Below are 13,714 nucleotides of genomic sequence, written 5' to 3'. Positions count from 1 at the left end.
GCTCGCTTAGTGCATTTTATTGTTAGCCTAGACACCCCCCCCCCACCCCACCCCCCACCCCCTATTTTATTAAGCAATACAGAGCATATTCTTGAGTGGACACCAACCTTAGCAAAGATTCAAATAACACTGACAGTCTTGTCCAACTATTATTAACCCCATTTATTCTTCCCAACCTGCCAAACTCTCCCCAAACGTGTCCCCAGGTTTTATTTTACACTGCTGGTTATGAACAGAATCGGTGCCCTTTGTCACCGATTCTGTTTGTAACTTTTAAGGACAGAATTTCTAGGCGCAGTCAAGACGTTGAAGGGATCCGGTTTGGTGGCTACAGGGTTAGGTCTCTGCTTTTTGCATATGCTGTTGTCCTGATGGCTTCATCTGGTCAGGATCTCCAGCTCTCACTGGATAGATTCACAACCGAGTGTGAAGCGACTGGGATGAGAATCAGCACCTCCAAGTCCGAGTCCATGGTTCTCGCCCGGAAAAGGGTGGAGTGCCATCTCCGGGTTGGGGAGGAGACCCTGCCCCAAGTGGAGGAGTTCAAGTACCTAGGAGTCTTGTTCACGAGTGAGGGAAGAGTGGATCGTGAGATCGACAGGCGGATCGGTGCGGCGTCTTCAGTAATGCGGACTTTGTACCGATCCATCGTGGTGAAGAATGAGCTGAGCCGGAAGGCAAAGCTCTCAATTTACTGGTCGAACTACTTTCCCATCCTCACCTATGGTCATGAGCTTTGGGTTATGACCAAAAGGACAAGATCACGGGTACAAGCGGCCGAAAAGAGTTTCCTCCGCCAGGTGGAGGGGCTCTTCCTTAGAGATAGGGTGAGAAGCTCTGTCATCCGGGGGGAGCTCAAAGTAAAGCCACTGCTCCTCCACATTGAGAGGAGCCAGATGAGGTAATCCGGGCATCTGGTCAAGATTCTACCCGAACGACCCGAACGTCTCCCTAGGGAGGTGTTTAGGGCACGGCCGACCCGTAGGAGGCCACGGGGGAGACCCAGGACACGTGGGGAAGACTATGTATCCCGGCCGGCCTGGGAACGCCTTGGGATCCCCCGGGAAGAACTGGACAAAGTGGCTGGGGAGAGGAAAGTCTGGGCTTCCCTGCTTAGAGTGCTGCCCCCACGTACGACCTCGGATAAGCAGAAGAAGACGGATGGATGGATGGATGCTGGTTATGAATGTTAACATGAAAACTTTAATAACTTCAAAACTTCACAAGGTAAACATAGCAATGGCATCACAGACGTTTGGGAGACTTTGATAAGGTGAACAATAAGACGTTAAAACTTTAGTAGACCAAAAAGTGTTATTTTAATATTTGCAATGATGCAGGTGGGGGGGACTTGTTGAAGGGTGTAAATGTCCAAGAAGTGTTGGGTGGGAAGAAGTGTGATTGTGGGCAACTCCCAAAGCCTTGGCCCTCCTCGTCCTACTGGCCCCCTCTGGTGCTGCACTCATGCTCTCCGTTCTGATTGGACATTTTCTGCTCTTTGCCACCCGTCCTCAGGGAAGGGGGCCAGCTGGCTACGGTGGGGGTTGGGGGTGTTACGGTGGGCCTCCAGCAGCACACGTCCTGCTGTCCTCCGTCTGGATCTTCCTGATACGTCCATGCCTCACTCCTCCGTCTTCTTCCCCGCATGCTTTCCTCTGAGTAGCGCCTGAAGAGGCACACCAAGTCTGCATGTTTCCTATTGCACAAGTCTCTTTTCTATCACTCTACTTAAACGCCCTTTCAATAACTACCTTGACATTTTCTGATGCATATTTATTGGCTTCATTTGGGAAACAAGCCGGCTAATTTCAGTCGTGGCCCGCAGCAAAGCGAGGAATAAATTGCTTCGTAGTCGGCGCGGCGTACGCCTTTTCAAGGCAATATCGAAGACACTTTTATATTTATATGAATGTATCAATATGAAATATGTATTTTTGTACTAAGAACAATGCAAGATTTGAGGTTGTGCCACTTTTGCTTGCCGGCACAAGCAGGATATGAAAATGTTTTGGCATTAACGTACTGTAGGCGGGATTAAGATGCTCTGATAACAGAATGTACTGGAATAAACCTTTTTTTTTTTTTCAATACAAACATTGTTATGCTAATAAATGACTGATATGACTGTTAAGTCTTTGTTTTGATGCATGATGTGTTATTGTGTGAGCTTATGGAAGCCCTGAAGGATCCAATGGTGGCGATACGGACAGTCGACACCAGACAGATACTTTATGTCACGACAGCAAAACAAAAATATAAATGCTACATAAAAAATTAATGAGGTGGCGACTTGTCCAGGGTGTACACTGCCTTCCACCTGAATTCATCTGAGATAGGCTCCAGCTACCCCCCGCAACCCCAAAATGGACAAGCGATAGAAAATGGATTGATGGATAGAACTAAGTTTGGGAAAATAAAATAAAGACACACTTCCTCCATTTTAGGCATGCAGACTACATTAGTCCAAGTCTAGATTGAAAACCACGCTACTGGAAATTGTCGATCTAGACTAGATTATCCCACGGATCCTGAAGTTTAATAGAAACTGTTTATGATGTGTGATACCTTTATCCTATTTGTGCAATTAAGGCACATTTAACCCTTTTGTGCTCACCTTGACCACTTCAGTCCAGGTCCAGATAAAAATGTGGGACAATGTAGTGTGGAAACTCTAGAACTGGACTAATGTGTTATAAACAGATGAAAAGGAGTTTTTAAATGGACCTGGACGAATGTGGTCTACATGCCTAAAAAAGGTTAAATGTGTCTTCAAAGTATGTCCACACATAGAAAATGGAAGTTGCTTATGTATATTTACAGTTGAACACCTTCAAACATGTGGAATATTGCACAACATGGTCCACAGGTAGTTGCCTATGTTTATATATTTACAGTTAAATACCTTCAGACATGTTGAATATTGCCAACAAGGTTCACAGGAAGTTGCTCATGTTCATATATTTACAGTTAAACACTTTCAAACATGTGGAATATTGCCAACAAGGTTCACAGGAAGTTGCTCATGTTGATATATTTACAGTTGAACACATTTAAACATGTGAAATATTGGATAACATGGTCCACAGGAAGTTGCTCCTGTTGATATATTGTACAGGTGAACACCTTCAAAAATCTGGAATATTGCACATGGTCCACAGGAAGTTGCTCATCATGATATATTTACAGGTGAACACGTTCAAACGTGGAATATTGCACATGGTCCACAGGAAGTTGCTCATGTTCATATATTTACAGGTGAACACTTTCAAACGTGGAATATTGCACAACATGGTCCACAGAAAGTTGCTCATCATGATATATTTTATAGGTGAACACCTTCAAACATGTGTAATATTGCATAACATGGTCCACAGGACGTTGTTAATCATGATATATTTACAGGTGAACACCTTCAAACGTGGAATATTGCACAACATGGTCCACAGGAAGTTGTTAATCATGATATATTTACAGGTGAACACCTTCAAACGTGGAATATTGCATAACATGGTCCACATAAAGTTGTTAATCATGATATATGTACAGGTGAACACCTTCAAACGTGGAATATTGCACAACATGGTCCACAGGAAGTTGCTCATGTTCATATATTTACAGGTGAACACTTTCAAACGTGGAATATTGCACAACATGGTCCACAGAAAGTTGCTCATCATGATATATTTTATAGGTGAACACCTTCAAACATGTGTAATATTGCATAACATGGTCCACATAAAGTTGTTAATCATGATATATTTACAGGTGAACACCTTCAAACATGTGGAATATTGCACAACATGGTCCACAGGAAGCTGCTAATGTTGATATATTTCGAGTTGAAAGACACATCTTGTAACCTGCAAACATGTCCGATACAAAGGAGTTTGGAAGTTCTTCCAGGAGTTACAGTGGTGCAGGTCACGTGTTCAGCATCAACAAGGTGTGCAAGAAGGTGCAAAATTAAGCAAACTGCTCCCTCTGCTGCTGATGGAAGAAAGTGCTGCTTAACGTTTCAAAATAAAATCCTAACTGTGTGACCTTAATTCAATCAATCAATCAATCAATCAATCAATGTTTACTTATATAGCCCTAAATCACTAGTGTCTCAAAGGGCTGCACAAACCACTACGACATCCTCGGTAGGCCCACATAAGGGCAAGGAAAACTCACACCCAGTGGGACATTGGTGACAATAATGACCCAGTGGGACGTCGGTGACAATGATGACTATGAGAACATGATACTGTGATACTGATGACTATGAGAACATATGAGAACATGATACTGTGAAAGATCAATCCATAATGGATCCAACACAGCAGCGAGAGTCCCGTTCACAGCGGAGCCAGCAGGAAACCATCCCAAGCGGAGGCTGATCAGCAGCGCAGAGATGTCCCCAGCCGATAACAGGCGAGCAGTACATGGCCACCGGATCGGACCGGACTCCCTCCACAAAGGAGAGTGGGACATAGAAGAAAAAGAAAAGAAACGGCAGATCAACTGGTCTAAAAAGGGAGTCTATTTAAAGGCTAGAGTATACAAATGAGTTTTAAGGTGAGACTTAAATGCTTCTACTGAGGTAGCATCTCGAACTGTTACCGGGAGGGCATTCCAGAGTACTGGAGCCCGAAATGAAAAAGCTCTACAGCCCGCAGACTTTTTTTGGGCTTTGGGGATCACTAATAAGCCGGAGTCCTTTGAACGCAGATTTCTTGCCGGGACATATGGTACAATACAATCGGCAAGATAGGATGGAGCTAGACCGTGTAGTATTTTATACGTAAGTAGTAAAACCTTAAAGTCACATCTTAAGTGCACAGGAAGCCAGTGCAGGTGAGCTAGTACAGGTGTAATGTGATCAAACTTTCTTGTTCTTGTCAAAAGTCTAGCAGCCGCATTTTGTACCAACTGTAATCTTTTAATGCTAGACATGGGGAGACCCGAAAATAATACGTTACAGTAGTCGAGGCGAGACGTAACAAACGCATGGATAATGATCTCAGCGTCTTTAGTGGACAGAATGGAGCGAATTTTAGCGATATTGCGGAGATGAAAGAAGGCCATTTTAGTAACGCTTTTAATGTGTGCCTCAAAGGAGAGAGTTGGGTCGAAGATAATACCCAGATTCTTTACCGTGTCGCCTTGTTTAATTGTTTGGTTGTCAAATGTTAGAGTTGTATTATTAAATAGAGTTCGGTGTCTAGCAGGACCGATAATCAGCATTTCCGTTTTTTTGGCGTTGAGTTGCAAAAAGTTAGCGGACATCCATTGTTTAATTTCATTAAGACACGCCTCCAGCTGACTACAATCCGGCGTGTTGGTCAGCTTTAGGGGCATGTAGAGTTGGGTGTCATCAGCATAACAGTGAAAGCTAACACCGTATTTGCGTATGATGTCACCTAGCGGCAGCATGTAGATGCTGAAGAGTGCAGGGCCAAGGACCGAACCCTGGGGAACTCCACACGTTACCTTAACGTAGTCCGAGGTCACATTGTTATGGGAGACACACTGCATCCTATCAGTAAGATAAGAGTTAAACCAAGACAGGGCTAAGTCTGACATACCAATTCGTGTTTTGATACATTCTAATAAAATATTATGATCGACGGTATCGAAAGCAGCGCTAAGATCGAGGAGCAGCAACATAGATGACGCATCAGAATCCATCGTTAGCAATAGATCATTAGTCATTTTTGCGAGGGCTGTCTCCGTCGAGTGATTTGCCCTGAAACCGGATTGAAAGGTTTCACATAGATTGTTAGACGCTAAGTGTTCATTTAACTGCTCCGCAACAATTTTTTCGAGGATTTTTTAAATAAAGGGAAGGTGAGACACCGGTAGGGAGTTTACCATGAGGTCAGGATCGAGGTTAGGTCTTTTAAGAAGAGGATGAATAACCGCTTTTTTGAATGCTAGGGGAACAGTGCCCGAGGAAAGTGATAAGTTTATAATATTTAGCACTGATGGACCTAATAATACAAAGAGCTCCTTGATCAGCTTCCCAGGAAGTGGGTCAAGTAAACATGTTGTTTGTTTTATTCCATTTACACGTTGTAACAATTCCTCTAATGTTATTTCCTCAAAATGAGAGAAACTATTTTGGAGGGCAGTATCCGCCGTATATACCATCGTATCAGTGTTAATAGAACCCCGTTGTAGCTGGGACGCATTGTCTTTAATCTCCTTTCTAATGACTTCAATTTTCTTACTAAAGAATTGCATAAAGTCATCAGCTGAGTGGGTGGAGCTACTGGAAGGAGTCCCTTGTTGGGTTAGCGATGCTACCGTACTAAACAAAAATTTAGGATCGTTTTTATTACGGCGGATGAGATTTGAGTAATAATTAGCTTTAGCTAAGGTAAGCATGCGTTTATAAGTTATTAAACCATCACTCCATGCTTGATGGTGCACCTCAAGTTTAGTCGTGCGCCATTTGCGTTCCAGCTTTCTACATAATAATTTCTGAGCTCTAGTTTCTTCTGTAAACCACGGGGTGCGCTTTTTTGGAGCCTTTTTTAACTTTAGCGGTGCTATGTTATCAATGGTTTCGCGCAGGGCGTCGTTAAAGTTGTTAGTGAGGTTATCAATAGAGCCCACATATTTTGGGAATGGTGCCATTACCGAGGGCAGTAGGTCAGCAAGAGTTGTCGTTGTGGCCGTATTAATGGTGCGGCTGCTATAGCAGTTATTATTATTATTAGTTTGACGAACATGCGTCTGAACCTCGAATTTTATAAGGTAATGATCGGACAATACTTTAGTATATGGGAGTATCGTAACTTTGGAAGCGGTGATACCCCTGACAAGCACTAGGTCTATCGTATTACCGTTGCGATGCGTGGGTTCATTTATTATTTGTGTGAGACCACAGCTATCAATTATAGTCTGGAGCGCTACGCACGGTGGGTCTGATGGGGTATTCATATGGATATTAAAGTCCCCCATTATGATTATATTATCGGCGTGTGTCACTAGATCAGCAACGAACTCTGAGAATTCATTGATAAAGTCCGAATAGGGCCCTGGGGGGCGGTAGATAACAGCCAGGTGTAGAGGCAGCGGTGTGACAGACCTCATAGTAAGCACCTCAAACGATTTATATTTATTATTTATGTTAGGACTAAGGTTAAAGTTTTCGTTGTATATTAGTGCGACCCCCCCACCCCTTTTAAGCGGACGGGCAATATGCGCATGTGTAAAGTTAGGAGGACATGCCTCATTTAGCGCAAAAAAGTCATTTGGTTTAAGCCAGGTTTCACTGAGACCGATGACGTTAAGATTGTTGTCTCTGATAATATCATTAACTAACAACGTTTTGGGAGACAATGATGTTATGTTTAAAAAACCTATATTATAGGTAGTGGGCTGTTTTAGGGAGTTTTTGATCAAATTATCCGTAGTAGCAATATTAATAATGTTGTGTTTATTATGCCCAGTGCATTCAGTATAATTACGACCATATCTAGGAATTGATACGACGGGAATGTTCCGATTGTTTGATTGTTGCTTTGATAAACTGCACGCATCATGGTTAGCCTCCTCAGTAACGGGGATTTTCCGATAGTTTGTTTGTTGCTTTGATAAACTGCACGCATCATAGTTAGCCACCTCAGTAACGGGGATTTTCCGATTGTTTGTTTGTTGCTTTGATAAACTGCACGCATCATAGTTAGCCACCTCAGTAACGGGGATTTTCCGATTGTTTGTTTGTTGCTTTGATAAACTGCACGCATCATAGTTAGCCACCTCGGTAAAACACATGTCCAACTCTGAAACACTCAAAGCAGAAAAAACTTGTTCTAATTTAACAGACTCCTTACCCAGACCAGTAGTCTCGCATCTTTCATCTGAATCCGTCTTCAGGATGGAGGGAAGTGGTGTTCTGTGGGGATTAGCCTTCTGCTTTGTTTTAAGCCCCGCTCGGCATCCGCGTTTCCGATCACACCGCTGGCGTCTGCTCCGTAGACGGCCCCCGCTGCTACTAGACTCCCCTGCTTCACAGGCCGCTGCATGTAGCCGCCGACGTATTCCCATGCTAGTTAGCATGTTTAGCACGCACGCGTCTAACAGTCCAAAACGGCCCGATATGTCCATATCCAGAAGTGTCTGGCGGTCGTACGTGATCACGGAGTGACCACGATGCGAGCCAGCCATGAAGTCTGCAGAACTGTCCGGCATTTCCGCCAAATGTTCCATCTTTAGCTAAGAGCACCGCAGTGTCGCAGCCCGTCCGGGCGCCGCCATCTTGCAAAATAAAATCCTAACTGTGTGACCTTAATTGATCACCATTTCATAATTCAATAAAGTAGCAGTCAAAAGTTGGAAACACTTTCTTATGTTTGTCCAAACTTTTTGACTCCACAAGACATATCTTAGGCTAAAGTCCACAACGGGAGTCCCAATCATGGATTGTTTTCATCTTTAACACCTAGAAGTCAGTGGGAAATCTGTAAGAACCCAAATCTTATTCTAAAAGTGGAGAATTGGGTTGGTTTTGCTGACAACGACCAAAATCATCAAGCTTGGATCAGGGCTGTCGAACTCTTTATAGGTCAGGGGCGGCATGGAGGAACATCTAATCCAGGGGTCGGCAACTTTTACCACTCAAAGAGCCATTTTGACCCGTTTCACAAAATAAAGAAGACAATGGGAGCCACAAAAGTCTTTTGAAATTTAAAATGAAATAACACATCATAAAGAGTTTTTTTTTTTTTTTCTTTGTGCTATGTGTAAACCAGGGGTCTTACACACCCGGCCCGCGACTTTTACATGAATTCCGCTTGACAGCATTACACTTGTCAAACTTCCCAAATTTCCCGGGAGGTTCCCGAATTCTCAAAGCCACCATTCTCACAAAAATCTGCTGATGGTCACTCAGATAACAATAATAAGGGCGTGCTATGAAGCCACTGCCTTCGACGCCTTCTACAACATGTACAAACAGCTTGCCAGCCGAGTAATTTGTTGAATGTGGCTGCCACAGATGAACGTACACGACTGCAAGGCATAGTTGTTCAACAGCCATACAGGTTACATTGAAGGTTGTGATATAAACAACTTTAAGACTAAATTGGCCCTAGTGTAGTGTGTGAATGTGAGTGTGAATGTTGTCTGTCTATCTGTGTTGGCCCTGCGATGAGGTGGCAAATTGTCCAGGGTGTATCCCGCCTTCAGCCCGATTGTAGCTGACATAGGCGCCAGCACCCCCGTGACCCCAAAAGGGAACAAGCGGTAGACAATGGATGGACGGATGGAAGACTCTTACAAGGGACGGTGTGGCGCAGTGGGAGAATGGCCGTGCGCAACCCGAAGGTCCCTGGTTCAATCCCCACCTACTACCAACCTCGTCACGCCCGTTGTGTCCTGAGCAAGACACTTCACCCTTGCTCCTGATGGGTGCTGGTTAGCGCCTTGCATGGCAGCTCCCTCCATCAGTGTGTGAATGGGTAAATGTGGAAGTAGTGTCCAAGCGCTTTGAGTACCTTGAAGGTAGAAAAGCGCAATACAAGTACAACCCATTTATTTATTTATTTACTAATATGCGCCACATTGTGAACCCACACCAAACAAGAATGACAAACACATTTCGGGAGAACATCCTCACAGTAACAGAACATAAACGCAACATAACAATTACCCAGAATCCTTTGCATTCATGCCTATTTCTGACTACCGGTATATTATACACCCCGCTAGCACCAAACCCCCCACTCCGTGCGTCGGTTGAGGTGGGCGGGGTTGGGGGTGGATAACATTGTCAGGTGAGTCATGGATGCAAAGGATTCTGGGTATTTGTTGTGTTGCGTTTATGTGAGGATGTTTACCCGAAATGTGTTTTGTCATTCTTGTTTGGTGTGGGTTCACAGTGTGGCGCATATTAGTAAGCGTGTTAAAGTTGTTTATATCACAAACTTCAGTGTAACCTCTGAGGCTGTTGACCAAGTATGCCTTGCAATCTCGTACATGTGACGATAGAAGCAGCGAAATGCATGCTTCCGGCCGGAACGCACTGCGCAGATAGCACGGTGTAAAGGCGGCGCGATGACATGTTGTAGAGGACGTTAAAAGTAAAGCCCTCAATATTGTAGTCCGAGTGAAAATCGTAGAATGTTAGCCCCGAGTGAAATCAGGAAACCTCCTGAAATAATCGGGGGCGTCGGCGATTATGCAGCTGAGCCACATAAGAGTGGGCAAAGAGCCGCATGTACTGGTAAAATAATGGCGCAGGAGCAGCTGATTTTTTTTGCAATCCAGAGGGGCTTGAAGTCAGCTGACACCTCATCTTAAACAGTGTGATGTGTGACATGGCTTACACTGAAATTGCTATTGTGTGTGGACATACTTAGAACAGCAGTTTCTTTCGTTAGAAACATTGCAGCTGATTTGCATATTTTGCACTCTCATTTTGCGCGCCGGATTAAACCTGTTTGTACGTTTGACACCCTTGATGTGAAGCAGGGGTGCCCATTACGTTGATCGCGAGCTACCGATCAATCGCGGAGGGTGTGTCAGTCGATCGCCAGCCAGGCATTTAAAAAGTAGACCTAAAAATTAGCGATCATTAATCTTTCTGCTCAGCCGCTCTGAGTCTGTGGAACGCTCTCCCTGACCACCTGAGGGCACCACAGACTGTGGAGGCTTTTAAAAAAGGCTTAAAAACCCTTATTTAAAAAAAAACCTTTTAACTATATATATATATATATATATATATATATATATATATCCATCCATCATCATCCATCCATCATCCTCCGCTTATCCGAGGTCGGGTCGCGGGGGCAACAGCCTAAGCAGGGAAACCCAGACTTCCCTCTCCCCAGCCACTTCGTCTAGCTCCTCCCGGGGGATCCCGAGGCGTTCCCAGGCCAGCCGGGAGACATAGTCTTTCCAACGTGTCCTGGGTCTTCCCCGTGGCCTCCTATATATATTATATATATATTTATATATTGTGTGTGTGTGTGTGTGTGTGTGTGTGTGTGTGTGTGTGTGTGTGTGTGTGTGTGTGTGTGTGTGTGTGTGTGTGTGTGTGTGTGTGTGTGTGTGTGTGTGTGTGTGCTAGTTTTAGCTATTAGGCAGTTCTAGTTTTTATTTTTTTTAATGCACTGTAGCACTTTAAAGTTAAAGTACCAATGATTGTCACACACACAATAGGTGTGGCGAAACTATTCTCTGCATTTGACTCATCACCCTTGATCACCCGCTGGGAGGTGAGGGGAGCAGTGAGTGGCAGCGGTAGCTGCACCCGGGAATCATTTTTGGTGACGCTGCCGATGGGGCAGCATAGCTCGGTTGGTAGAGTGGCCGTGCCAGCAACTTGAGGGTTGCAGGTTCGATTCCCGCTTCCGCCATCCTAGTTACTGCCGTTGTGTCCTCGGGCAAGACACTTTACCCACCTGCTACCAGTGCCACCCACGCTGGTTTAATGTAACTTAGATATTGGGTTTCACTATGTAAAGCGCTTTGAGTCACTACAGAAAAGCGCTATATAAATATAATTCACATCACTTCACATTCAACTCCCAATTTCAACCCTTGATGCTGAGTATCAAGCAGGGAGGTAATGGATCCCATTTTTATTGTCTTTGGTATGATTACTCACAACCTACTGATCTCAGGGCGGACACTCTAACCACTAGGCCACTGAGTAGGTACTTTGAGGTTTTTTGCTCTAAGTAAAGTGCTTTTACACATAAAATCTATTATTGTTCTTCACCGAGACATCACTTTCGTCACTTGACTGACATTCACTGCAGCCGAGGGTCTTCTGAGATGACGCTGGCTGCTGCGAGCTCATTATTAAGAAAAAATGACCGACAGGAAGGTGAGAGACACTTTTTATTCCAACAGACTCTCGCGCCGTACCTGCTGTCAAAACTCTCTGCACAGTTCCTATCTTTACAATAAAAGCGCTGCTTCATCCTGCCTGTGCTAACAAAATGAGACTCTCAGAAAGCTGGCGTGCACAAGCTCGCAAGCGAAGGAGTTTTCCGCCAATGTATTTCTTGTAAAGTGTATAAAAAGGAGTATGGAAGCTGGATAAATAGGATGCCAAAAACAAACCACTTTCGGGCGGTATTTCTCCTCCATTTGAAAGTGCAAACATGATCAGCACTAGTCTGATTCCAATCAATTCAAGTCATCAGAATCAGGTAATACGACAACTTATATTCTACTCTTCATAAAAGAAAGAAATTAAACATGATTTTATTATCATTAAACACCTTTAAACTTGTTAACAAAAGTCTCTTTCATAGAAAAATAAATATAAATTATATATGTGAATGAGGTAGATCCCCTTGACTTGGTTAATTGAAAAGTAGCTCACCTGCAGATAGTTTGGCACCCCTGATCGAAAGTAAAATCATGTCCACATATAACAATATAAAAATATATAAACATAGGTGACTAATAATAATAATAATAATAATAATAATAATGATCTGTTTTTAAAATGTATATTCATATTTTTCTATTTATAATTGAACTTTAACATACAGTTGAAATGTGTAATTGCATAGAACAACACATGTATTCTTATTTAAGAAAATTATGTAAACAATAGCTATATTTTTTAATAGTGTATACTATTATGTTAGATCCACTATGGACTGGACTTTCACAATATTATGTTAGACCCACTCGACGTCCATTGCTTTCGGTCTCCCCTATGCGGTCCTCTCCAAGGTTTCTCATAGTCCCACTGGGGTGAGTTTTTCCTTGCCCTTATGTGGACTCTGTACCGCGGATGTCATTGTGGCTTGTGCAGCCCTTTGAGACACTTGTGATTTAGGGCTATATAAATAAACATTGAGTGATTGATTGATGATTTAAAAAAAATGTATATGAAACTATGTATACAATACATTGTAGGAAAAATATAAATAAATACACCAAAAATGTTTACTTTTTATACATTTATTTTCATAAATGTATATATTTTTTTCCATCCATTTCCTACTGCTCTTCCCTCTCGGGGTTGCGGAGACATGTGGCCACCTCATGGCAGACATTTTCTGACATACATACACATTTTTTTGATTATATATATATATAGATATATATATATATATATATATATATATATATATATATATATATATATATATATATATATATATATATATATCTATATATATATATACACAGGACTGTCTCAGAAAATTTGAATATTGTGATAAAGTCCTTTATTTTCTGCAATGCAACTAAAAACATGAAAATGTCATACATTCTGGAGTCATTACACATCAACTGAAATACTGCAAGCCTTTTATTATTTTAATATTGCTGATTATGGCATACAGCTTAAGAAAAACTCAAAAATCCTATCTAAAAAATTTGAATATATTTCCTCACACCAAGTAAAAAAAATAGATTTATAACAGCAAAACAAAATCAAACATTTGAAAAAGTCAATTAATGCACTCACTACTTGGGAATCCTTTTGCACGGATTACTGCACAAATACGGCGTGGCATGGAGGCAATCGGCCTGTGGCTTGCTGAAGTGTTATGGATGCCCAGGATGCTTCAATAGCGACCTTTAGCTCATTTGCATTATTGGGCCTGGTGTCTTTCATCTTCTGCTTCACAATAACCCACAAATTCTCTATGAGGTTCAGGTCAGGGAAGTTGGCAGGACAATAGAGTACAGTAATGCCATGGTCAGTACACCAGTTACTGGTGCTTTTGGCACTGTGGACAGGTGCCAGATC

The 13,714-nt window shown here is 42.8% G+C and overlaps 1 protein-coding gene across 1 annotated transcript in view; it reads right to left on the bottom strand.

Annotated features, from left to right (window-relative positions):
* Positions 1-1,217: 1,217 nt before the first annotated feature.
* Positions 1,218-13,714, bottom strand: part of LOC133539980 (polypeptide N-acetylgalactosaminyltransferase 15-like) — a 33,979-nt gene continuing 21,482 nt past the window's right edge. Inside the window, exon 11 of the mRNA XM_061882413.1 lies at positions 1,218-1,666. The gene's annotated coding sequence lies outside the window, so the exon portion shown is untranslated. The remainder of the gene's footprint in view (positions 1,667-13,714) is intronic.

Source organism: Nerophis ophidion, linkage group LG21 (assembly GCF_033978795.1).
Source record: "Nerophis ophidion isolate RoL-2023_Sa linkage group LG21, RoL_Noph_v1.0, whole genome shotgun sequence".
In the NCBI taxonomy this organism is placed as follows: domain Eukaryota; kingdom Metazoa; phylum Chordata; class Actinopteri; order Syngnathiformes; family Syngnathidae; genus Nerophis; species Nerophis ophidion.
The sequence above is the reverse complement of the archived record's forward strand: the minus strand, read 5'-3'. Positions and strand labels throughout refer to the sequence as shown.